This window comes from Podarcis vaucheri (assembly GCF_965113315.1).
Source record: "Podarcis vaucheri genome assembly, chromosome: 2".
Lineage (NCBI taxonomy): Eukaryota > Metazoa > Chordata > Lepidosauria > Squamata > Lacertidae > Podarcis > Podarcis vaucheri.
The window spans coordinates 76,705,012-76,732,743 of record NC_138760.1 but is presented as its reverse complement, the minus strand read 5'-3'; the positions used below and the strand labels follow the sequence as shown (position 1 = coordinate 76,732,743).

The 27,732-nt window shown below is 41.5% G+C and overlaps 1 protein-coding gene and 1 long non-coding RNA gene across 5 annotated transcripts in view; both read right to left on the bottom strand.

The window, feature by feature from the left end:
• BSN (bassoon presynaptic cytomatrix protein) overlaps window positions 1-27,732 on the bottom strand; it is a 208,085-nt gene that overhangs the window by 110,038 nt on the left and 70,315 nt on the right. The window lies entirely within an intron of this gene.
• On the bottom strand, window positions 14,879-18,601 carry LOC309527743. The gene is made up of 2 exons (XR_014217328.1): window positions 18,483-18,601; window positions 14,879-15,164 (listed from the first exon to the last, which is right to left on the bottom strand). It is a non-coding gene; the product is annotated as an uncharacterized lncRNA (long non-coding RNA).

Genomic DNA, 27,732 nt, shown 5'->3' with positions numbered 1-27,732 from the left:
TCTATTTCTGTTTCTCTCTGTTTTTCATTTTTCCAACATTAAATTCTGTTCTCCACATTTCCACTGGAGGAATTCAAGGTAGTGCTACGAGGGTCGCTTGTATGGGCTTCTGCTAGTGGTACTGGTTAGCTGAATCCAGCCCAACAAAATATTTTTATCCTCATGAAAATTAACCAGCATTTTAGCGCTAAGTTCCCTAATTACATTTTCGAAAAGCATACTTTTCCTAATATTTATATTTCCCCTAATACCATGCATGTTTCAGTAGTATATTCATTTTTATGCACATTTGGCCTTAGTATATGCCTTTTTGTATACGTTGCTTGGCTGAAGGACTGCACTGGAAAATGCAGAGTATTGCAAATTTTGAAGGATGGCTATGTCAGCTTGCATATTATTTTAGAAAATGTGAATTAGGTAGGTTGGCCTTTAAATGCAAAGTGAATCAAATTTCTCCCCCATCTAGTAACAACGTCCATAGTGAATTACAACATTCTAAAATACAATATGAAGGACAGTTTGAAACAAAATTGCAGTCACAAGAGTAATGTGGGTCCTCAGGTGTCAATGGCCTGGGTAAAGAGGGGCATCGTGGCAAGGGAATTCCACAACTTGAGTTGTATTCCATTCAGTTCACAGGAAAGGTTGTTCTGTTTTCTTACCGGATAGAATGCCTGACAAGGGAAGCAAACCGTTCTCTGGTTCTCCCTGTGCCATTTTGAATTTGAGAGCAGTGAATTCCTTTGCGAGCATCCATGATCAAACATCAGATCAGACTGGGTTCCTACCCCCACCAATCAGTTCAGCACTAGCCTCTGGTGCCAGTGTATTCTCTTTCCTTTGTCTCAGGGACCACTATAATGGACCCCACTGCCAAAGAAATAGTGTGCTCGCCTGTCATGCCACATGTGAGCAGGAGAAAGGATTATCTCTTTTGCCTAGAACACAGGAAAAGGACAATTCCAATCCCTGCTGTCCAGGGTCAAGCTGAGGCCACAGAAACACAGAAGGCACATAACAGTACAGGCAGCCCCCCAATTACGAACGTTCAATATGTGTGTGATCGTATATATGCACATCACGGTGTGTTGGCATCCGGGGGTCAAAAGGCCAGCTGGCTAGCCCCCCAGCTGGATCGTCTCCTTCCAGCCGTGTCACTGTGAAGATCCATGGACCTCTGGCTCCGACATAAATCAGTGACTCAAACCTCCCAGACTTGGGCACACTATACTTAGCAGTGTAACTGCACAACGGAAGAGACTGAGGCTTGTGAATACTACTATTAACTATGGATTTATTAAACATAACTCAAGACAGAGAAACATGTCGTCTCTCCTTGCCGTCTCCTCGGAGAGTCAAAAGCAAAAGCAATACAGTGGTACCTCGGGTTAAGTACTTAATTCGTTCCAGAGGTCCGTTCATAACCTGAAACTGTCCTTAACCTGAAGCACCACTTTAGCTAATGGGGCCTCCTGCCGCCGCCATGCTGCCGGAGCATGATTTCTGTTCTCATTCTGAAGCAAAGTTCTTAACCCGAAGTACTATTTCTCAGTTAGCAGAGTCTGTAACCTGAAGAGTATGTAACCCGAGATACCACTATACAGCGGAAGTTCCGCTTACGCCAGCAAACTGTGCTGGAATGTAAACAGACATGTGACATGTAACAATCCCATGTCTGCAACTACAGGTGGAATGGATATCCCAACACAGTGAACCCAGAAGTGATCTAGAAACATCACAAAACCATCACTGAATTGTCACTAAAAGGGTGGAACGGGGGTGGGGGTGGGGCGAAGTGGGGAGGAGTGAGGTGTTCAGGCTTTTTCAATTACTTCCAATTATATGTGATTTCAACAATGTACCTCCGAATGTAAACAGGCGTCTGCCTTATTTGTTTGGGATATAAATGCATGTTTCTGTGCGGAAGGGAGGGAGACCATTAAACTACGATATGCCTTCCTATTTAAGGCTGGGATAGGGCCACCTTCCCACCTTGCATCACCAGCATGAACTCTATAGAACTTTTTTGCCTGCACAGACTCTTGGAGCTGCAGTACCTTCGGATGGCCCTATTTATTGTCTCAGATCACATCATGAAGCACCAAAAAAAGAAAATCTAGTAATTACTCTAATGACACATCCTCACATTGGTAAATAGCAGCAGCTGCTCCTTTAAAATTATTTCTGTTCCAAAACCACTGGAAAATTGTTTAAGTTGCAAAGTATTATCTGGAGCTTATGAAACAGGTTCTTAATTAGGTGAAACTGTTTGCTTTGTTGTAGACTCATTTCCAGAAGCACCTAAAAGAGCTTTTAATGCTAGCGGCACATTTAGACTGCAAAAATCTCTCTTCGTCGCATCAGCCTACATGCTCTCACTCACCTCCCACTCCAAAAGAAGCTATTTGAATCTTAAAGAACCCATTTAATGCACACTCTTCTTTGCCAGGGAATAGAGAGGTTTCACCATGAAAATGTCAGACTCAACTTTACCATGGTAAGTTTCCTTTACCTTCCTGTTTGGAGGCCTGCTTTAGGCAGAGTATACTACACATTAACTAACAGAGCACAGCTGGAGCTCAGACTTTTTTGTGTTCTTATTATTGCTTTTATTGTTATTTATTAATCACCTTCCACATACATCCCAAGGTGATGTTTAAAACATAATAAAAACAGCTTAAAAACTGTAACAATAATAAGTGATAAATTTGATTACAAAATCCTAAACATTCTTGGTATGAAGCAAATAAGAGAGGGAAAGTCCATGGAAAGAGGTGAGCAACAGAAACTGGAATCATCTTTCAATGTTCAGCCTCTTTTTCAAGTCTAGTATTAAGCCACTTTCCATGTTCAGAGTGCAGGAAACCATATCACAATCCTAATGTGGAAAGGATTTAAGCTATTTGATGGCCAAGGAGAGATCATCTTAGACCAGGCATGGTCAAATTTGGCCCTCCAGCTGTTTTGGGACTACAACTCCCATCATCCCTAGCTAACAGGACCAGTGTTCAAGGATGATGGGAATTGTAGTCCCAAAACAGCTGGAGGGCCAAGTTTGGCCATGCCTGTCTTAGAGTCTTGGTACCTTCACGACTGATTTTCCAACAGGCACTAGCATAGAAATCTTTCCCTTTACTGCATGTAATGTACTAAAACAAAATGTGATGAAAATGATGTATAGCTGGTATATTACACCAGTGAAGTTAGCAAAAATGTATAAAGTCAGCAATAAATGTTGGAAATGTAAGGAAAAAGAGGGAACATTTTATCACTTGTGGTGGGAATGTAAAAAGGTGAAATGCTTCTGGGAGATGATATATAATGAGTTGAAAACTATGTTGAAATATACATTTATAAAGAAACCAGAAGCATTTCTCTTGGGTATGGTTGGAAACGATATAAATAGAAAGGAATGTAAGCTTTTTCTATATGCAGTAACAGCAGCAAGAATACTATTGGCCCAAAAATGGAAGCAAGAAGAATTACCAACGATGGAAGAATGGAGGATGAAATTAATGGACTATGCGGAACTTGACAAACTAACGGGAAGGATCCGAAATTGGCGGGACCAGAAGTTTACCGAGGACTGGAGTAAATTTACAGATTATTTGAAAAGTATTTGTGATGACCAGACGACATTTGTAGGTTTACAAGAAGTTCTGTGAGGAATAATATTAGAAATATTGCAAAAATGGAGAAGGAGACGTGATATGTTAAGAATGTAAAGGCAATATTAAGTTAGGAAATGCGTAAGAAGTGATTAAGACGGAGGATTATCAGAGGTGCTGATGGAAGTCTAATAAGAATGTATTTGTGATAAATTATGTGGTATGTTTTATAATTTTGTATGTTAAAAACCAATAAAAATATATTTTTTTAAAATAAATATTTCCCACATAACTGTTTTATGTTTTCGCAGTCCAAGGAATAGAAACTTGAGGTAAGGCTAGGCAAATTGTTTTCTTTCTCCCACAAATCAGAAACAAGTCATTTCACTTCCTGAACAACCCAGTTTTGGAAAAGAAGACCCTCCAAATGCACTCTCCCATCCTTTTCCTTACTCAGTTGGAAGAGAAGGAAGGATGGGGAGGATATAACAGCAGTAAGCAACAAGAAGGATCCCCCTTTTTCATCCTGATGTGCTCTGCAGTGTGTCAGAACCAAAAAAAGAGCACCTGTGCCTTCTCAAAAGCTACTGGCACTGTGGCAGCCTGTGGGAAGCTTCCAAGTCCCAATTGTCACTGGGTTTTTTCCAGTTCTGATGTGTTGCAGAACATGTCAGGGCAATGAAGAGTAAGATGAAAGGGGGCGAGCTCCCTTTGCCATGCTCTCTTCTGACGCTAGCACCACTGTTTCGATTCCTCACCTGCAGCTAACTAGCAGGATGACTGAAGAAGGTGAATTTAGGTTTGATGGAGTCAGGGGAGCAAAGGTGAAAGCCCTTTTCTAACTTGGATACTGATGCAAGCTAGAATAGGGCGGGCCCCACAAATTATTTATTACTTTGTTTAGTAGAAGCATTGTATACCACCTCTTCAATTTTCTTCCCCAGGTAGTTTACCAAAACCATACAAATAATGTGATGTGAATTCCATTATAATCAATCCCTCTAAGAATCCCATTAGTTTATGGCACATAAACAAACACTTTCTCTCCATGATGCTGGCAAGAATGTGGCAATGTGGGGACATTATATCATTTGTGATGGAGCTGTCCCTGGATTAGCACATTCTAGTCAGAGATTTTTGCTGGAAATATAAACCAACCGGTGGCTCCTGATCCTCTTTTGCTTATTTTTGCAGAACTGCTGTGTCATGCAGATCTAGTAGTATTTATCCTGGCTGTGTTTTACCTGAACATTGTTCACTGATTGTTCTCAGCCCTCCTTTACAAAGAAGGGTTGGCTAGTTAAAGTGTGACAGCTTGCATTACCAGAAAAAAGGGTGCTCAGAACAGAGTTCTATGGGGACTAGTATAGATTTACCATTTTGTTAACATCTCGTCTCTTTTTGTAACGTATATGGTGGGAACCCACCAGAGTGTCTGGAAAGATATTCTCCTGCATTAATTTCATGATAGCCCTTAGTTGAGAGTAAAATATGCTTGTTACACCCTGAATTCTCGCTCTAAGATATTTGAATTGCTTGAATATGATATACATGTGTACAATGATAGTTTGGTTAATTGTTTATTTGTACATTTTTTATGAAAGCTACAAAACTATTTTATTTTTGAGCCGAGAGGAGCTCCAAAACCAGGAGGACAGTGGAGCTAACGCAAAGAGGGAGAAAGAAAGGGAGAGAGAGGAAGAAAAAGAAAGAAAGAAAAAGGAGCCCCAAATTTACCGTTGCTGCCCCCATCTCTGCCGACGGGAAAGCAGAGGAGAGTCTACCCATCTCTGCCTACCTGTCCCCCCCCCCCCGCCTCGGCGGCACCGCTGAGGCATCTACAGAAGCCCTAGAGAAGTTCTTAAAACACAGGCTAGAAGTGACACAAATGACCACCTAATCCAAACGCTCTGCAAAAGCCACCAGCCAACAAAGCCTGATCAGCTCAGCAACCCAACAATACCCAGGAATCACCACTGCCACAACTCCTAACCATCACACGCCCAACCCCAAGAGGATGCCAAGCCAACCTCAAACCAAAACCATCAGGGAGACCGAGATGACACCAACCAGGGAGATGGCAAACAATGCTAAGATGGTAACTCCCCTTCAAGATGATGACCACCCAATAACGAAACGAGATCTGAGGGAAATGGAAGCACGATTAGAAGAAACACTGAAGGCCACAATGGCTCCCATGCAGGTACTAATCAACAATCTAACCTCCAAAGTGGAAGCTCTAGAGAACAAGAACCAAATGCAAGAAAGAATAATAGAACAATACCGGGAGGAGAATGCACGTGTGAACAAGAAACTGGACAAACTGGTAAACCAAATGGAAGCAGAACACAACGAGATGAAAATTAAGCAAGCCGACCTTGAAGACTGCAATAGACGTTGTAACATCCGCTTCCGCAACTTTCCTGAAAAAACAGAGGAGGAAAGCCCAGCAGACCTAATTATACGCTGGCTGAAAAACACAATCCCAAGCCTGAAACTTGAGGCAGATGACTTGGAGAGGGCTCACAGAGCCCTAAAACCTATGCCAAAACCCAGCGCCCCCCCAAGAGACATCATTGTATGCTTCACACGCTACCAAAAGAAGGAAGAGGTATGGCACCAACTCAGAAACTCAAGCAACCTTCGATATGGAGAAACCCCCATTCTGGCCCTACCGGACCTATCTCAGGATACCCTAAACCGGAGGAAAAGCCTGCGCCCATGCACCCAGCGTCTCCAACAAGCAGGGATCAAATACCGATGGGGCTTCCCCTTCCGCCTCATTGTAACAACGAACACAACACAACACATGGCTACCAACATACCTGAGGCCCTGCAACTACTAAAGAACCTTGAACTCGACCTCCCGCCAGAATGGAAACCGACAAACCCACCAAGTGACAGCCCCAACCACAAGGAAACAACAGCAAACAGCTGGACAACGGTACAGAAGAAAAAGATACAACAGAAGCGGCGCAACAACGCAAACCAATACAGGCAAGCATCATGCTCAGAACCGTCCCGCCGGCCATACAACACAAGAAACCAGACCAAGATCAACCAAACGAACTCATCGCAGATGGACAACCCTACAACAACAACAACCCCAGCTGAAAGAAGCAACCAGGAAAAAACCACAAACTGAAGGACTGGTGATTTCCCCCCCCTTTCCCTCCCCAAAACATAGATTTAGTTAACACCATCAACATCCCCCCCAGCCCCGCACCCCCACAGAAATCCCCACCCCAACACCAGTCCAGACGACCTCAACCACATTCCCCATCACCCACACCTTCAACATCCTCATACTCCATACTAAGGAAAAACAACTCCAACCTTAATAACACAATCCACAATCAGGCTAAAATCTGATACCCAACCAGCACTATGGTGGCACCAGAGCGTACCAACACCCACATCCCCACCCCAACACACCAACAATGTTGCTTATAACACTGGCAACATTGCTTATGAACCTTATACCTGACAGCAACACTACAAAGTCACTTCACACTGTCTCGCTGATCACCCCCTATCGCAAACAACAGGGGGGATGGCCTGTCCTTGAACACGGCCTTCCACACCAGCTGAGACCTAGGACCAACTGGCTAAATGCCAGATGGCCTAAAATACCCCAAACAAACACCTATATGACTACATATAGGAAACTCCCTACAACTTACCCCCTACTCTTTAACCCAAATCTCACTCTAATCCTACTAGCCCCCCACCCACCACACCCTAGGTCAGCGCAACCCCACTGGCTCTTTAAACAACACAAAGAGAGAGACACAAGACAACCCGAACGGGTTGGCAGGGAATCGCCCCACATAATAGATAAACAAAATGGCTAACCTAAAAGCAATTACATTAAACGTGAGGGGGCTGGGAAACCCCATCAAAAGAAAACGCATCACCTCATACATAAACACCATGAAACCACACATCACCTTCCTACAAGAAATACACAATCCACCCAAAGGCAGCAAACTCCTGAGCGACCCCCGCTTTAGTCAACAGTGGGTCGCACGAGGCTCAGGGAAAGCCCGTGGTGTAGCCATAATACTCAGTAGGGACCTGAACTTCACTGCCACAACAGTCCTCAAGGACAAAAAAGGCAGATTCATTTTCGCTAAAGGGACACTAGATGGCAAAATCAAACTGACAATCGGCTCCATATATGCCCCAAACACGAAACAACTAGAATTCTTCCAGAAAACACTAAACAAATTCCTCTCCTTCTCTGAAGGGGAAGCAATCCTAGGAGGGGACCTCAATCTAAATATGAAAGGTATATCCCTGAAAGATATCCACCCCACAACCCCATGGGCAACCTTCCTCCGAAGGAAACCCCCAACAACCAGGAACTCTTACAAGTTACTAAAAATGCTAAAAAAACAGGGGTCTCTACGACATTTGGAGTGAGCAAAACCCGGGAGACATCAGCCATACATTCCAATCGGGACGTCATGATACAGTGTCCAGACTGGACAGCATTCTACTCACACAGGGTCTGATTCCCTCAGTAGAATCAACAAACATAGGTAACATTAAAATCACAGATCACGCCCCAGTAGAAGTCACTGTTAAAATAGGAGAAGGAACACAAACCACCCCATCATGGTCCTTCAGTCCCATCCTAACTACAAACAAACAAATTAGAGAGAGTCTCACAAAAACCCTCCAAAACTACTTCAAAGAAAACGATGTAAACAATACAACAACCCCCCTCCTATGGGACGCAATGAAAGCGGTCGCCAGAGGAGCTTGCATAAAAGAGAAAACATTCCTTAAAAAACAAACCTCCTCAAAAATTAGCAAAATAGAACAAGACATCACAGTCCTCTTATCACGCTACAAACAAACAGGATCTAAAAAACTCCTCAAACTTATAGAACAGAAAAGGAGAGAACTAGACTCCTTAGAAATCAACAAAACAATGATCAACATTCTATACTCTAAACAACGTTTCTATGAATATGGAGGGAAAAACTCCAGATTACTAGCAAATAGATGTAGGAAAAAAACACTCAAAACAAGAATACACTGCATCACCAAAAAAGACGGCAACATAACATTCTCCCCCAAAGAAATAATTTCAGAATTTGCAGAATTTTACTCCAACCTATACACCTCCCATAACCCACCAGAGAGGGAAATCAAAAAATTTCTAGCAGGACTGACCATGCCCACCCTAACTGATGAGGAACAGGAATTCATGGATAGCCCTATCACCCCAGAGGAAATAGATGCGGTCCTCAAAAACTTGAAACCACACAAAGCCCCAGGCCCAGACGGCTTCACAGCAGAATTCTATAAGAAATTCAAAGAACCCTTGATGCCCTACATGACCCGCCTATTCAACGACATCATAAAAGGGGGCCCCATCCCCAAAACCTGGACCCACTCCAAAATAGTCTCCATCCCAAAACCACTAAAAGACAGCCTCAAAGTAGAATCATACCGCCCAATCTCATTAATAAACCAAGACTACAAGATATTCACATCAATCTTGGCCAACCGCCTAAAAATCTTCCTACACAAGTTAATAGCCCCAGACCAGACTGGCTTTGTCCCTGGCCGCAATATAACAGACCCCATCAGGAAACTACTGAACCTGATCGAACACAGCAAGGCAACCAAACTCCCATTGACAATTATGTTCCTAGACATCCTCAAAGCCTTTGATTGCTTGGAGTGGAAATACATACTAGCAGTACTAACTAACATGAAATTTGGCCCCAACTTCCTACAAATCCTCAAACAAATATACTCCCAAGCCTCAGCAAAATGCAGAACTAACAATATGGATTCTAACACTATAGCTATCCAAAGAGGCACGAAACAAGGATGCCCACTGTCTCCCTTCTTATTTATCCTGGCTCTGGAACCCCTAGCAATCCGCATCCGAGCAGCCACAGACATCAAGGGAGTGGAAATAAAAGGCAGGACCTATAAATTAGGGCTCTTTGCAGATGACCTAATGGTCACAACACCAGACCCCGTAAGCACAGCAACCTCCCTAATCAGAGAACTCAACGCATTTGCAATGGTGTCGGGCCTACAGGTAAATTTCACAAAGTCAGAAGCTATGTGCTTCAATACCCCTCCTCACACCCAAAAAGAACTCACGAAGGTCACCAAAATAAAACTTTGCCACACCAAGTTCAGATACCTAGGGGTACAAATAACCAGAAACCTCAATAAATTGTACCTCCACAACTACAAGCCCCTGTGGCGACAAATTAACAAAGACCTAAAGAGATGGAATAACATGAACCTCACTCTCTCAGACAAAATAGCCATGATCAAAATGATCACACTCCCAAAACTAACCTACCTATTCCAAACCCTCCCAATCTGGATCCCCTCAACCCAACTTCACAGTTGGCAGAGAAAACTACACTCTTTCATCTTCTCACATAAAAAACCAAGAATAAGCCCCAAATACCTGCACCTCCCCACCTCAGAAGGAGGATGGGGAATCCCCAACATAGAAGCATATTACAACGCCAACCAAATACGCCATATAATCCCATATATACTAGAAGATGAGACAAAACAATGGGTACACCTAGAGAAGGACACAATTGAAAACACCTGCACCACAACATACCCACTCCTCCCAAACAAACTAAAGAAAATTCCCACAACACTTAACAGGTACACACAGACCATGCTCAAAGCATGGAAAACACAAATAGGCAAACTATCCCCAACCCCATCCCCACTAATCCCCCTGGCATACCACCCATTATTCCACCATGCAGCACAAAACCTCAAGATAAAAACCTGGCGAACCAAAGGCTTGTATCGCCTAATAGACTTTTATAAAAATAACAAACCCTTGTCAACACAAGAAATACAAGACAAACTAGAAGACACCCAAATGCCCTGGTTAACACAACACCAACTACATGCCCTCTTAAACAACCCAACAGTAAAATCAGCAGCAACTAGGCCCCTGACAACCTTCGAAAACCTCCTTCTAACAACAAAGGGAAACGGTAAAGGGATGGTATCCGCAATATACAAAATACTACTCCAAAATCTCGCAAATCCCCTAGACGCAATCAAAAATCAATGGGAGAATGACATAGGCTATGAGATAAACCCCACTCAATGGACCAGAATGTGGTCTAAACCCCCCTTTAAATCCATATCAACGAAAAGAAAAGAACTCACACTGAAACTCACCTACAGGTGGTACCTAACACCAAGGAAACTAGCGCTAATACACCCAGGAACCTCACCAAAATGCTGGAGAGGGTGCACCTCCACAGGCACATACTTCCACATGTGGTGGGAGTGTCCCAAAATCCAACTGTTCTGGACAACAGCCATACAAGAAATTTGTAAAATAACTAAGCAAGTAATAGACACCACCCCAGAATTGGCCCTACTAAACATCTTCCAAGACAACAATGCCCATTTACACCACAAAGAACTCATAACCCACCTGCTCTCAGCAGCCAGAAACACCATAACCAGACACTGGAGAGACCTGTCAGGAGTAAGCATGGACCAATGGTATCAAATAGTATGGGAAACAGCCCTACTAGAAAAATTAACTAATAAACTGAAACTGACACGGGGACAAACGGAAGAAGATGCCTTCACCCCGGTATGGCTCCCCTTTATCACACACACAGCCCAACAGGACAATGACAATAATCCACCAACAGCATACAAATCAATATGGCTAACCTGATCCAAAACACCCACCCACCTCACTCACACACGAAAACAAAGATCACCACAGCCAATCACAAGCAAACAATCACACCCTAGGCCAACCCCAACCTCTCTCACCACCAAAGGAACACAAGTGAACAACAAAAGCACGCTGACACCTAACTCTACATACATTAAACATAATAGAAACACCGCCACCCAATCCCACCCTTATCCATCTTCCCTCTCTCCACCCCCCTTTCTTTTTTCTCTCCTTTTTTATTTTTATTTTTATTTTCTTCTCCCCCTAATGCCTCAGCAAATGAAACGGATTTGTAAAAATGTTACATGGGGGAAAAATATATATGAGGCACTACACTTCTGTAAAACAAGAAAATCCTTAATAAAATATTAAAAAAAAAAACTATTTTATTTTTATTTCTAAAATCCCAGAAGTTTGTTTCTCTAGTTGAAACCAACCCACACAGAGCACTTGAGAGATTACTTGCATCTTGTAATTATACATTAGCATAAAAGGTTTGTGCAGTGTCACTAAATTCCATGAAGTATCAAACATGCACCCAAAGGGAAAAAATTCCAGTAATTCACTGACACAAGCAGCAGGTGCTTCCCTGAACCATGAATTCCATCCAGCTTTGTGTGGCATAAGCATACCAAATGACTGAATGCTAATAACTTTTTTTATATAAAAAAGGGTTCTTTGTCACTTCATTTTTGCAATAGCTTTTGGGAAGCATCTTCCATGACTAAGATCTGTGAGTACAAAATGCCTTAACTATAATACATGTGAGTCCAGAGATAAGTTCCAGAAGTGATTTTGCAATCACTTTCATCCAAGATAGATGCAGCATAAATTGAAGTCCAGTCCTCTGAATGTGAACCACGGCTCTCAAAAAGCAACATGAAAAGCAATCCAAACCCTATCTTCAAGCTTACCACCAGGTCACCTTAAAATAAATATCTGGCATAATGGAACAGAATGGAAATAAAACAACACTTGTAGAACTGATCTCTGCAGTAGATTGTCAAGGACAGACTTTTTCTTTTGCTTGTGCAAAGGTGAGATGAAAGCAAGCAAGTTGTATCTGTATTATTTTATCCAAAGGCTTGCTGAATACATGCTGCTCTTTAATGTCATGGAAATGAGCTCTTCTATACTGATCATCCATATTTTTAATCATACCTTCATTGGTTATATCAGTTGCAAAGATAGCCCCTAACCACCATATTATATTTATTTATTTATGGGTACCTGGATGACGTGTTAAAATGAATGGTGCTTCCCTTAATAAGTTACTTATTTGAGGTGTTTAAGATTTAACTTCGCACCTTTTCCAACAGCTTTTTCACCTTTTAAGTGTTTATTGCAAGTGTTAACTAGAATCAGTTATCATGTTAAAAATAAACTGCATGTGGAACCCTGTATATGTCAATTTAGCCCAGTAAGAAGCTTTCAAAAGAACTCTTCTCCTTCAAAAAGTAACTTTATTTACCAATGCATCTTATCCCTGTTGTCTAAAGATAAGTTCAGTCCTCATTTTTCATGGGCATTGACTGAATTCATTTAAAGTTCAACACAGAGTTGAACAAAGATTTCTCAGGCAGCTTGACTTTCCCACTCCATTAATGTTACCACTTAAGAATGAGGGCAGTCATCTCAATAAACTATAGTAGCTTGAAGGGACTGAAGTCCATTTTTCCACAGAGTTTGAAGGTTAAGCTTTATATTTAGGAAAAACAAGAAATGTATTCATGCTAAGGGCCATCCATTCATAACAATTTTAAGTGTGCATCTAATTTTTTTAAGTATACAGCTAAAAAAGGTAGTATGATTGACACATATTTACTTTTAGAAATACAGGTATCATAATACGTATAACTCAGGGATAATATTTCATGGCTAGCTTTTTATTCCATCTTTGTGTTTAAATTAATATAATTTTATATGACTATAGTGCTGGCCTTTGGAATATTTGAATGTGACTGTAGTTTACTGGAATTGGTTTAAAAAATGTAAGTAGCCCTGAGAGGGCGTGACCTAAAAGGTCTATAAATACTTAATAAATAAAATAAAATAAATAGGACTTCCTTTAGCAATGACAGAAACAGACGTAGTTTCAAACAGATACCCTTTTTGAAAAGAAAAGGAAAAAAATACTGTATTAAAGAAAAAAACCTGGGAGCCATTTTGAAACCAAGAGAGATCCTTTGTTGAATCCATATTTTGATTATCTTCTCATCATATCCATATTAATAATGTTATTTATTTATAATTTATAATGTTATTTATTAAATTTCCTTTCTTTCACCATAATGAAAAAAACAAAGATAATATTTTATGAGTAGCATGTTGTTAGGGAGATGAAATAATTCAGCCTAATACATAAATTATAGTGATACAATACTATTCATGGAATCTCGTCATTCTCATCATTCTCACAACACAGATGTGAGGATTGCCTAATTGACATATTAATGAAGGAATGCATACATGGTGGAACAGCTGCAGTGGTCCCCTAGAACATTATCAAACAAATGTCCAAGGAAAGAATTCAGGACTCAGGAATTCAGTTTATTGTCACAGAGCTGTAAAATGCTGCAGCTTGAATGGATTGCCGCAGGGAAGGCCAACTGGTAGCCGACAGGTAGAACCAGGCCTGCTAGATTATTCTACATGCCCCCCTAAGTCCGCTGGTTTTTTCCTGCAGACCCCCGGACAGTGTAGCGCCAAGCAAAAATAAGTAAAGAGCTGTAAGACCCACTTGGCTCAGAGAAGAAAGAAAGCAGAAAACCAATTATTTACATTCAAACTGAATTTCATTATTGCCAGCACTGGTTTCTAGCTTAGAGAATGATAAAACTGACCACTGCAACACCTGTGTTTCTTTCCGAGATGAATGGTGGTAAACAAAAGCCCATCAGCACTGAAAGCAGAAATTTTAAAATGCAGTAGGAAAGCCATTGGTTAAGTTGCCTCCAAGCTGCTTGCTGCTACATCACAAGGCTTGTTGGCCTGAGAAAAGATGCCTACAGTAGCATAAAACTCACTTTATTTTGTTGGCACCTGCATTTCTATTTAAGCATCCTTTGTTCTTTTGATTAATATTTGCTATACAAAACTTTTACAGGCAGCTTTTGAAGAGACTTATTCCATTCCAGTGCACAAACTCAAGATACAAATTGGTTACGTAACATGGCTCTGAGCAGTCAGTCACATTTATTATTCAGAAGACTAACTAAAAGTCTCAGTGCTTTCTTTCAAATATGCAGTTCTAACTTGTCAATCGTGGACTTACAGCCCTGTACTGCAATGTCAATCTGTATCTTCACCACAACAGTGCCTTTGCAAATACTAAGGAGCCCATTCATATCATTTCATTTCATGCAGCGCTTCCCATGCAGGAATGTTTAATAAAAAAACCAAACAAAGCGAGTTTGTCAACAAGGCTGGGGAAATTTAAAAAACTCAAAAAGATGCGAGAAAGCGAAAGAGGGAACAGTTCTCAAAGTGCTCCAAAAAGTTTATTGTAGTAATAAATGTCCAATGTGTTTCAGAATGGTTTCCCCCCCCCCCCCTGTCTTCAGGAGCAATTCTTTTTGTAGGAACACGGCACACACCCAAACACAATTAATGCTTCCTCCTTGGCAAAATACAGATGTAAACAGTCCTAGGAATTACTGGAGTTTTTCTATCAAAGTTTCCATCTCTGGACTTGTTGGTCTCCTCTTTCCTTCTGACACATCTGCAAAATTGATTATCAAGGAATTCCCCACACAGAAAATGTTGCTGGTTTGGCTACAGAGTACAGTCTACCTTTGGATGTTGCATCAGTATGTAGACCTTTTGCGTACGATTTCTGACTGGCCAAAACATGAGGACTATGTTACTGGTATTTCCTGTAGAAGCAGCCCTTCCACTAGCACACCCTACCCATTCATCTAGGCTTACGGCTTTCCCCAGGAATTTATTTTTATTTAATATTTACAGGCTGCTTTTCAGAGTAAAACTCTCTCAAAATGGCTTAAATGATAAAAAAAATTAATCAGAGGAAGGAGTTAAGCATATGCAGTTTCAACACTATATGTGCCATTAGCTCATCAATATATTTCCTCCGAAAAGCCACATGTTTCAATGTCCAATGCTTCTGATGACTGTAAGGAACTGAATAGGAAGTAGCCTGTGAAAAGACTCCATATTCAGCAAGGATTCCTTGCTGTGCCTAAGCAAATAACAACTTACGAATCACAATAGAGAAATCACAGTGTAGTAGCTTTAGTCTAACACAAGTTAGTGACTTAGTGATAATGGGATGAAAGTAAACAGTATGCTATTCATCAAGTGTTCAGATGAGATACTTTCACCAGGCTCTCCTGATCTTAAGCACTATTAAATGTAACAGTCACAGACTGAAATCTTAAGACTAGGAAATCCATTATCACCATTACACCACTCTCCTACATCTAAAGGCTGCCTCTCTTGCAAGTGGGCGGTCGGAAGCAGTGGTGAGGCAGGGGGAGACACTCCCCACCTTCCCCGCTTCACAGGGGTAGTGCAGGAGCTGAGATTTTGAGAAGGCTTTAATCTCCGCTCATGAGCTGATGAGGAGAGAGTAAATCCTGCTGTCTTGGCTGTGCGATCCTGTTCCCTGCCCCAAACAAGGCACACAGCCAATGCAGGGCTAAAATCTAGCCTCCCAACTATACACTGACATCACTGGTGATGTCAGTGGATGGGCAGGAGGGCGTGACATGGAGGAAATGGCCTCACATGCCAAAATGGGAGGCCATGATTGGCCCACAAACACATCTGCCTTGTCTGTATTAAGCTTCCAATCCATTACGTATTGAAAGCTTGAATAGCTTCCTTGGATTTAGATGGAACTGAGAGATTGGGTGCCATGAACATATTGTTTATCTTAAGCTATTTTTACCCTACTCTTCAGCTGAAAAAAATGCTCACAGGCTTGCATAAAAGATCAATAATGATCTCTTCCTTGCTCATAAGCTTACAGTCTAACAGACACATCGCCAAATAAATGGAAAAAGGATGGGGACACCAAGCATCAAACCCCTAAAGCAGGCATGGCCAAACTTGGCCCTCCAGCTGTTTTGGGACTACAATTCCCATCATCTCTGACCACTCGTCTTGTTAGCTAGGGATGATGGGAGTTGTAGTCCCAAAACAGCTGGAGGGCCAAGTTTGGCCATGCCTGCCCTAAAGGATCTCACCCAGCAGTTTCATGTAGAAGTTAAATAACACGGAGGACAAAATCCATGCACACATTTTTCTATTTTCTTCCTTTTCTTGTCACAGAACTTAGTTGCCTACTGATCTAGATCATCAGTGAGAAGCTTCCAAAGGTTTCTACTTCATTGTTGTTTTAAAACTTATTTTTGTCCTCAAAAATTCTTACTCACTGACTACTGGCTTTAAGGGGAGCTAGAGAAAGTGGTCTCTTTCAGCATTAAATATTAAGAGACCTGCTTTATCTAGCTGAAGGTTATGAACACTAAGTAAGCGATCAAGTTTCTTCTTCAACTATAAGACATCACATGATTAACTTTACTTACTGCTCCAAGCCATGCTATAGAGGCTGCTTTCAGGGAAGCTAGTAATGGAATATCTGAGAGGGAGTACTTTGAGATTGTATAAAATGAACTGCGCTGGGGCTCATATTTGCCCAGAAGTCATGATCTCTGCCCTGGAAGCCCTTATCCTATCTCTGACAAGTTGTAGATTCTTGTTTGTAGCTTCCCACTAATGAGGAACAGGCACTGCAGATGCTAAAGCCATCATACTCTCTTCATTATTATTACTTTACATATTCAAGGCTGAGCCCTGACATTTATAATAAGTTCTGGGGCTCAACACCAACTCAAATCAAACCCAGATAGAATCAAGAGAGAATGACTCTGTTTAGACGGTAATCAAAAATGGTTTAAATTATAACAAACCAACTGTGGTGAATTTGGGTCTCACACACCCCGCCCATACTGCTTCATACATGAGAGATGGAGAGGGAACGCTTCTGCTCTCACTTTTAACTAAACTACAGCTTCCCAATCTGAATCTGGGGAACCATAGTTTATTCTGTGGCTAGCTGTTTAAAACAAACCAGGACCAAACAGGTGTAAAAATGAAATTGAGCATGAAAATGAAAGTGGGTGCCATTAAAAGTGAACTTGCAAGACTATTTATGGGCCCAGGAGAAGCAAGCCTTTGGCTGTCAAGGTAGAACCAGGGTAGTGGTAATAATGACAGGACTAGCAACTTGGGATCTAATAGGCCACAACTTTATTGATTCTAGATGTCAGTGGGCTTTGGCTCAGGCATTAAGGTTTGTATTCTGAATCAAACAGGTGCTGGTTGATTATTCCTTCAGAGTAGTTCCTGGGTTAATGGTTGCCCTATGACACACATCAAATCCAAGCGATCCCTACAGGATGCCATTTGTGGGTGCTCTATGGGCCACTATCTCCTTTCTTGGCATTTGGACATAAGCAGCCCCACTTGGTGGACCATAAAGAAGGCTGATCGCCGAAGAATTGATGCTTTTGAATTATGGTGCTGGAGGAGACTTTTGAGAGTCCCATGGACTGCAAGATCAAACCTATACATTCTTAAGGAAATCAGCCCTGAGTGCTCACTGGAAGGACAGATCCTGAAGCTGAGGCTCCAATACTTTGGCCACCTCATGAGAAGAGAAGATTTCCTGGAAAAGACCCTGATGTTGGGAAAGATGGAGGGTACAAGGAGAAGGGGACGACAGAGGATGAGGTGGTTGGATAGTGTTCTCAAAGCTACCAGAATGTGTTTGACCAAACTGTGGGAGGCAGTGGAAGACAGGAGTGCCTGGCGTGCTCTGGTCCATGGGGTCACGAAGAGTCGGAAACGACTAAACGACTAAACAACAACGGCCCCACTTGGACCCCTTTAATTGGGTACCCTAATCCCTAGGAGTGGGGAGGGGATTAGAGCTCTGGCCACCCCCTCCGCTTAGTCTAGGAATCCAACCCAATGCATTAACTGCCCGCAAGTTGTGACAGTTGCTATGAGAAATGAAATCTCTCCCCCGCCCCCAACAAGCCCAATTTGTCTGCAGGCAAATTCCTCCCTGGTTCTGAATATGGTGCCCAAATAAATCCACCACAAGCTCTAAGCATGCCCTGCTTGCTCACCTTCAATCAGGGCCAACGATAAGTTAAGGGCAGGGGGAGGTAGGAAGTCTATCAACAAATGCGCTGCTGAGAGCAGGCACAGCCATCTTTTAAAAGTTATGTAGTGGTGGACCTGAGCGAAGTCAGTCACCTTGCTTGCAACTGACTTGTGGGTGAGTTCTAGCTGCTCCTGTGGCTGATGGAGGACATGATGGATCGCCCTTCCAGCTGTGGCCATTCCACAACTGCTACATACCACCAATGACAGTACGCAGACTTTCTGCTTATATTCAATATTGCAAGATTCTGCAGTTGCCTTATGTATTACATTTATACCCTGCCTTTCCTCCAGAGATCTCAAGGTGATATACATACAGAGAAAGGGCAAACATTTCAGTTTACTATGTAGACAAGTACTATCATTTTACTATCCTGACAAGATCTATCTGCAGGTAGATCCTAATGCCTTTTTTTCACTGATTCTATTTAAAGACACTTTTCCATTCCAGTAGATTTTAACAAAAACCAGGGAAGTAGAGAAGCAGACTCTCCTCTTGCCCTTCTTCCTGCACATATTGTCAGACCATTACAGTTTTCAGATTTCAGCTGTCTACCTATATTATTGCACCTGTCACCTTATGTACTCTGCGTTCCTACTCCATCTACTAAACTCTTCTATTTACTGTTTCATTTTGTTCTCTCAGCTTTAGAGATGTCATTAAGATGCTATTTCCTAACATTGTATGTAGATACCTTGCTGACCCTCGAAGTTTCTCATTCTGTTGTTAAGCAAATGGGTTCCCTCGGCTGAGTGCAAAAACATCCCTTGTGCCAAAGACGATGAATGTAGCTGTTGCTGCACATTCATTCAATATATCACAACCATTGTTCCATTTAGTACATACAACTGTTAATACAACTATGACTGTTCTCCAGTTTTCAGCATACCTCAAGTCTGTAAGAAACCAATACACTAGAGAAATTCAGTGCTCAGCAGAGAGGGCAGCTGAATTTTGAGAGCAGTAAGAATTTCTTGTTGCTTCTCATTTGTGGTTCTATAGATTTAGGCTGAGGATGCCTCCTTAACCACTGTTAAAGAGGTGGTTTACGTTTGCACATAACACTAATCTCTGGTTAATACCACCTAAGGTTTATGAACCAACTGTAAACCTTCGTTAACAAGCAACCCTAACTATAGTTTAAAAACGGCTGCTGGACTGCATTTAGACATAATGCCCAGCCATGGTCTAATGGACCATAGTTTAATAAAGCATGGTTTATTGCTGTGTGAGAACCAGGCCAATAAGTTGCTCAAGGCCATTCAGAAAATCTGAAAGACAACCAGGGACTTCCTAAATCCAGACCCAACACTCTACCCCTCTCAAATAGGAAACAAATTTAACTAAAATAGGACTAGAATCCTAATTGAAGCTCGAAAATCCGCCCCCCCCCCCCAATTCTGGGTTTAGATTTGGCATTTGAAAAGTCATTCTATAATACCACAACACAAAAAATTATTTAAGATAGGACAACAACAGAGAAGAAACATAAATTTTATTTCAGCCAAAATTAAATTTAATAAAGACATCTGTTGGATGCAAGAATGAAAAAAACAAGATCCTTAGAACCATCTTGTCTTAGACCGTGCCAATTCTCCTAAGCAGTCTCTCTTGCCAACAAACAGAAACTCTGTATTTTCCATTATGAAGCAGAGCCAGCTGACTCTTAATCCAGATCTCTACTCCCACTTGGCAAAAGCTGAGGAGCAGAAAAGCAAGGAGCTAATATAGTGAGGCAAAATGAATTGATCCATCCAGTTATACCAGAATTATGGCTGTTCCCCATCTACAAAAAATTGTCATTCCTGGTGAACAATGGAGAAATTATCATTTGCACTGCAGTGTTAATATGCCAGAGATGCCTCCCCATACATCATCAGAGAACACTAAAACTCTATGCAAGCTGTTGAATACGGCACACAACTGCCAGTTAAACTATTAGGGCATGCTTAGAAACAGTGAAGTAAATTGTCACACATGAACAAAGATTATCTACTATCCCTGCTGCTGCCACTAAGCATAGTTTGGAACCCATACAGTTGGCAAATGATGCACAGAAAAGTGGCAGAATCCCTGACCAAAGGATGTACAAAATCTACGTTTGAAAGAGATGAGTTGGAGTGAGAATTCAAGATTGCTTAATAGTGATGACAGGGTAGGATGAGGGGAATTGGTTGGTAGTGGAAGGTTAGGAGTGATTCAAGTGAGCCACTATTGAAGAAGTGGTTCTTGGGAAATGATTTAAGGTCAAGGGAAGTAGGCTTGATGAAAGAGATGTTGTTCCAGCAGGCACAGGAAACACATCACAGAAAGTAAGGTCAGAGTAGAAGGAAGACATAAAAGCAAGTTTGACGGAATATGAAGGATCCTGAGAGAGGTAGCAAGAAGCAGTATTATGAGATAAGAAAGAGATGGTACAAAGAGGCAGTGGATGGGAGTGGGGAGCTTTTAAAGTATGGCCTATAGAAACTTGTCCTTCATGAGGAGGAACAGAGAGTCAACGCAAGGTTTAAGGAAATTGGTGGTGTAATGGTTACCATTAGGTGATAAAGTGGGTGGACAAAGAGAGGGAGAAAGGTGAATTCAAGATGCAGGAGATGGCAATGATGCAGAGGTTGTTGTGGTACTCCAGTTGTGCTACACCCTTCCCAAGATATATGGTTGGCACCAACTTTAGAAGTCTTAATTTTCTTAGAATTTCACAGGATATTAGTTGCTTAGTGTGAAGTCACTTTGTGGCTTTGAGACTGTCAGGTGTATTTACGGTATGTACATTATCAGCTTTCACTGTTATTTTGTTACTCAAATTTATTTGTGGCTCTTTTGAACTGAGTTTTATTGTACCCCAGTCTGAGATAATCGACGGTGAAGGAAGGAAGGAAGGGAAAAGGGTATAGGACGTGGAATATAAAATTTTCTAGACCCAGAGATGGGGGCAAGGTGAGGGAAGAGGGAGAGAGGACATAGGATAAGGGCAGGGTATGTGGAGATGGATGTAAACTTATACTGGATCTTGCTAAGCATCTTGCAGAAGTGTAAGATATTGGACTGTGTGGGAGAAAGAAGTGAAAGCTTGAAATACTTACAAACGAAACAGCAGGGCTACTGTGCAAAGAAGGGACAAGGGGTAGATTAGTTTAACAAGGAGGAGAGAGTAAATTGACAGTGCATAAGGTCAACATGGTCTTTCCTAAGAGGCGTCCAGCAAAGTGGTAAAAGAAACAGAAAACAGATGAAGCTTTGGATGTTAGCATGAAACACAGAATTATAATCAGAATGAGGTCAGTTTTCTTGACATTGGCAAGAAAAATCCATAAGAGGCCAGGCTAAGTTAACTAGCCTCTTGAAAAATCTTCTTTATTTTAACAGCTTTCCTGTAAGTTAAAGGAAACAGAATAATCAACATTCTCTTACACATCTTAACCACCAAATCTTTCATACATGTAACTGAGAAGATCTGAGTCTCCCGTCACCCACCTTAAAGGAAGTAACTTCAATACAAGTTCTGCAGAAAACATCAGGGCACTTGAAGATCATAACAACAGGCACCCCCAAATAATAATAAGCATCTTACCTTCTTATATTGAGGCAAAGCCCCTTGCTTTTGTCTCTCCCTGTCAGGATAGTACCTTCTTTATTGAGAAAAACACTATTATGACTGCCTTAAAAACTCTTCCTTTTAGAAGTAATGGATGCTGCTTAAAAGATAGTTCATAACCTATGTGTCCTGGGGATGGGTCAGATATTATGGGATGTAAAGGATTCATGTTCAACTCAGAGTGTTTTCTTTGAGAGTCCCTTAGGCATTTCACTGCAAGAAAATGACTACATTCTTTCAGTTTTTGAGCCTTACCTTACCACAGTGCTAACAATGCACATTTTGTCAAGAATGTCCTGATATGCCCCAAGGCACTTTTTTCCAAATACATTTCTTATTTATAATGTGATTGGACATGTACTCCCAGCCTTAGGTGACTTGAGATGCAGCATTTTACATTAACAGTGGCTACTTTAGATATAAACAGAGTACTACAGCATACCTAAGATACTTATTAATGAATCTCTATTATTCAAAATGATTGGGATTTTTAAGTATTTTATTGTGTCATGGCTTACTATCAACTGATCCCTATCACAAGCAATTTATTTATTTAGTTAAAAGCATTTATAAACTGCTTAATATTTTAAAACCTCTAAGTGGTATACACCATGGAAACAATAAACCTTATCACTGAAACCAAAGTACAGCATAAATCCAGTAAAATGATAGTACTAAAGCATATTAAAAACAGGAATTCAAACAGTTGAAAATTAGGTTCTAATCTATGGGTCAGGGAAAACCTGGGGAAGAAAGACTGTCTCTACAAGACGTTTGATACAACTCACATTTGCTGCTTCATGTATGGCAGACAGAAGAGTATTTCATAGTATAGAGGCAATAGTGGAAAATGCCCATTTTGGGGTTGCTGCCCTATGATATTCTATACGGTATAGTACCATGAGTAGAATTTCCACAAGTCTATACAGGGGCAGGCTGTCTTTCTCATAAATTTGCCACGAGTTGTTCATGGCTTTATATATTAACAACAAGACTGTGAGCATGGCCCATAGCAGATCGGCAGTCAGTGCAGTTTCCTCAGAACAGATGTAATATGTGCACATGCAGGTGTTGCACTCAACAACCTGGCCACAGCATTCTGCATCAGCTACAGCTTTCAGACTAATCCCAAGGGAAGCCCCAAAAAGAGGGCACTACAGTAGTCCCATCTGATTAAGAGGATGGGCTAGGCATATGCAGCCCCTCACAGTTGTTCCTATCTCTCACCTAGAAAGCAACCCAATCAACAACTACCAGGGGGCAGCATCCTTGCCTGCAGTGGTGTCCAAACGTTTTTCAAAGAGGGCCAGATGTGATGAAGTGAAGGGCCATGGGGGCCAACCAAAGAGCCAACCAAGGTTGTTGACCTTTTTTTAGGATTTTACCCTAGGAAATAAACTCTGCCACAGGGGGCAGATTAAACCAACCGGCGGGCTGGATCAGGCCCCTGAAACGGACTTTGGGCATGCCTGCCCGAGTGGTTCCCACAGCAACAACACTAAAGGGTGTCTTCCCTTTTTGGTTTGGCCGTTGCCAGGCCTGCTGCCCAAGGCAATGCTCCTTTTAAACCCCAGTGGGGCAGCTAGTAAAGTCAGACATGGGAATCTGCCACCAGGAACTCGCTGGCCCCTCTAGGAAGACAAATTGTCTTGCAGAGCCAAACTGCCCTGGTACCAAGGGTACCACAGGTAGAAACAAGCAGGCAGCTGCTGCTAAGTGCACTATTCACTTTCTACCTGGGTGAGGCAAGGGGTGGGGGGCGCTAACACACTGCTCCTCAGATGGATCAAGAGAGCTTTACCAGGAACCAATAGAACACTTATCAATGCAGGGAATTGGACATACCAGGGAATCTGGAAACCCATAATGACAAATGAAACGCCTTCCTCTGCTGCACTGTCCCACTTTCTCCATCACGTTCTGATCTGCTTCAGGCAATCACAGTAACTGTCTTGCTTCTGCAGTTCCTGCTGCACATGATGCCTCTGCAGCATTTCTAAATGGATTTTACAAGCACTTTGTAGAGACAACCGACTCCATTCAAAAGACCCCTGAGAAGCAAACAGCCTCTACAGCACTACATCAGCCTGCTCCTTCATAGATTCAAACCATCAAACACTGATCGTGCCATTTGGTGATTATATTATTTTGAGTAATTATAGCATCTGACCACAAAATATTTCAGGTTTCTGTATCTGCTCTAGTACATACTGTTGATACTATGCTGCTTCCAAAGATTAAGAAATACAGAATACAGAACATACAGAAATACAGAACAAATAAAGCAATATATATTCACTGCACTAACCAAATAATTCAACACACACACAGAAAACATCCCAGTGATTACTAGTCACAGGTTTGTTTTCATTTCCTAGTTGAAAAAAAATTCAATTTAATTATTGGTTGGATGTTTGAACTGAAATTAAAACATTAATACACACTTCAACTACAATGTAATTTTGTTAAGAGATTACAGTGATGATTAATGTCATGGACTGACAACTCTGATGAGTTATGTCAAATATTAAGCTCATCTTCAAGAAAGGGCTAGGCCTATACATATTACATCCTCAGATAACCCTGCAACTGAAAACTCTTGATGGGCGCATGCATGCTGTGAAATCATAGTCAGAGCCAAAGAACCATAGTATCAGTCTTGCCAGAATTTACCTTCTGCTTGATTATGTGAATTAACTAATCAGTATTCCAATATAAGAACAAGATGCAGCTTAAGATGAACAAGTTGAATTCAAGTTCAGCAACAGAATTGTGCAAAATTACAAGAAACCTAGAATAATGTAGGCTAATTTTAGTTTTTGTGATGTGATGGTAATTAAAACATAAGCGAAATATAATATAATAAATATGTGCCAGTTTTTACTATGCTGCCACACCTCAAATCTATGTTCACCCAGGACAAGATTAATCACCTGCTTAACTCTCAAATAGCTCCCCTCCCATAATTTCAATTTCTGGGGGAAATATTAATGTCATGTCAGTAGGGAGGAGTTAGTGGCAGAACCCATGTTTGCTTCCAAAAGGTGCTGCTTCAGTCCTTGCTATCTCCAGGTAGGGTTGGGGAAGTTTCCTGTCTGAAACCCCAGAGAACCACTGCCAGATGTGTAGACCAGGGTGGCTATCCTTTTCTTGGTTCAAGGGCCACTTTCATCCTTCGCAAAACTTCTGGGGGCTACATGCCAGCAGTGGGTTTGGCCACTCTACACTCTCACATATACTCAGGCACAAATGCCCCTTACTGGGAAGGGTGGGCTATTGCATCTAGTCTACTCATGAAAGGATCATCATGATGACTGGGGAGGGGTGGTTTGCAACCCCATCAGAGTGCTGGGCTCTGTCTACCCCAGTGCTGTGCCCACAATTTTTCCTTCCTTTTTTGTTTCCATCATTAAAATCAGTGATATCATGGCAGACCTGAAAAAATTGCTTTGGGGCTGGATTAGGCCTTCTTACCAGTTAGCCATCCCTACTGAGCTAGAAGAAGCAGTGGTCTAATTCCGCATAAGGCTGTTTCCTTGTACTAGGAAGGGGACCTCCTATTTTGATAATGCAGAACTCCACAGGAAAGAACATTGATTATCTTAGATGCTTTCACTTATAAATTCAGTGGTCTGGGCATGAATGTTAATTACAGTTATTCAATACATGGAGCACTTTGATGAGGAATAAAGAACCCCCACACTACCCAAATGTTGAATAATGTGCTCAGCTGTTTAAAAATAGTAATTTATGCATACTCATAAACAGCAGAATACAGAGCACACATATTTAGGTATTCTAATTCAGTTCCCTCAGGGCTCCAGGGAAATACAGATAACATTTCCATTTTAATAAAATTGCATCATAATTTTGTTTACCTTTCTGCAAATTGCTACAGTGGACATTTAGCCATTATAGCTATCTACCAAATTTTATGAAATCTGTCTTCTAATGAAGGAGAGGGGGACTTTTCCTGATTTTCAACTAATAATCTTGCCGAACTCAATAAATTTAATATTAACTCATCATGACTCTAACTTGAAAAGGCTAAATATCTTATAATAGAGGTCAGGAACAGGCAATCATCAGGCTGAATAAAAAAATTGAAGGATTCTGTCTATCCCTTTGTTTGCCACTATTCCTCTGGTATTGGTTAGCAGGGTCTAAACAATAAAAAATAACAACCAGTGGGTCACAAGAGATATTATGTCTTGTTATAAATGATCTTAATAACTGTCCTCCAATACTCTTTAGGGTATAATTGACAAGGTAAGTAAGACATATTTTTTAGAAACTTGCATCAGGTAGGGGATGGGGTATATTTTTCCCTGTGCACTTGAAGGACAACAACCTATTCAAATATTGCTGTTGTCGTGTACATGTAGAGAAATTAGACAATTTTACCATTACTCTGAAATCGTCTTCCCATTTACCATTATGGGTTTGTTTTCATTCTGCAACATTTGATTATATTTAGACAATCTTCCTTTTATTTGCATTTCTGAAAATGTAGCTAATGCCAGTTCTTCATTTCTTCTAATATTCCAAAGACATTAGTATATGGTAAAACAATATACCTAACTTCTATCAGAAAAATATAGCTTTCTTATGCTATAGAATTTGATAGTATTAAATGGGCTTTGCAGCTGGTTTCTTCCAAATCTTTCTACAACTCTCTCTTAATTGTGACTCAGCAGCTTCATTTGGCACTGTGTTCCATTAATGAATTGTGACAAAGTATTTCGTCTGTTTCACGGGACACGGGTGGTGCTGTGGGTAAAACCTCAGCGCCTAGGACTTGCCGATCGCATGGTCGGCGGTTCGAATCCCCGCGGCGGGGTGCGCTCCCGTCGTTCAGTCCCAGTGCCTGCCAACCTAGCAGTTCGAAAGCACCCCCGGGTGCAAGTAGACAAATAGGGACCGCTTACTAGCGGGAAGGTAAACGGCGTTCCGTGTGCTGCGCTGGCTCGCCAGATGCAGCTTGTCACGCTGGCCACGTGACCTGGAAGTGTCTGTGGACAGCGCTGGCTCCCGGCCTATAGAGTGAGATGAGCGCACAATCCTAGAGTCTGGCAAGACTGGCCCATACGGGCAGGGGTACCTTTACCTTTATTTCTTCTGTTTCAGGTATGCAGGCTTTCCCTTTTTGTGAATGACCCTAAGCTCTTACATTCAACAATAGTTCTTGAAATACATTTTCCTAAAGCTCACTCGTATTTTGTATCTTTTGTGCTACCTATTCTTTACATGTCTAATTTTAATGGTATATAATATTGTATTTTTTCATTCTCTTTGTAAGACTTCCTCATGAGCACAAACTTACTAACAATCTCTGAGTCACCTACAGTTTGGCATTCTTCATAAAGTGGTGCTTCAGGTTAAGAACAGTTTCAGGTTAAGAACGGACTTCTGGAACGAATTAAGTACGTAACCAGAGGTACTACTGTATACTCAATACTGGGAGGTTCTGGATGCAAGCTCTCCACCCCACCCCACCCCCATTCAAAGAGCCTCATCCCGTTTTGAGTTGAGTCCAGACCCGTTTGAGTCCAACTTGAAATAATGTTCAACTCCTGCCAACATTGCCTTCCTTCACAAGCAAAGACCTTTAGCT